We start from the raw sequence: 501 nt of genomic DNA, 5'->3' as shown, positions 1-501 counted from the left end.
CCCCCCCCCGTTCCGCTCAGGTCCCGCAGGGGAACGAACGGGGCTGGGCTGCTGATGCCTCCACTCCGGGACCGCCGCGCGATAGCACCAGGTGGGCAGCCCAGACGCAACTGGCCAGGGGCTGGGCTGGGCGCAGCGTGCGCGCTACTGGGTCCCCGCAGCAGGCCCCGGGAGGTTCGGGGGCGCCAGAGCCGCAGCCGCCGAGCGCCATGGCCGCTTCCTCTCCCCGCGGCAGTGGGAGCTGCAGCAGCGGCTGCTCCCGAGTCCCGCTGCCTGGGGGTGAGAACAGCCGCCGCCTGGTCCCGCGGGCCACCCCCCTCCTCTCCCAACCACCCAACTGAGTCCTGCCTGCTGGGGACCAGGCCGGACTATTACTCACCCCGGCCCCGCGCTTCCCCTGAGTCTCGCTTCCCCTGAGTCTCCTGGGCCTCCCTCCAGCGCTTGTGGAGGGAGGAGGAATGGTGAGCCCGGGGAAGAGGCGGGGATTCGGGGAGGGAGCCA

Source organism: Trachemys scripta, chromosome 15 (assembly GCF_013100865.1).
Source record: "Trachemys scripta elegans isolate TJP31775 chromosome 15, CAS_Tse_1.0, whole genome shotgun sequence".
NCBI lineage: Eukaryota > Metazoa > Chordata > Testudines > Emydidae > Trachemys > Trachemys scripta.
This window is presented reverse-complemented; position numbering follows the sequence as displayed.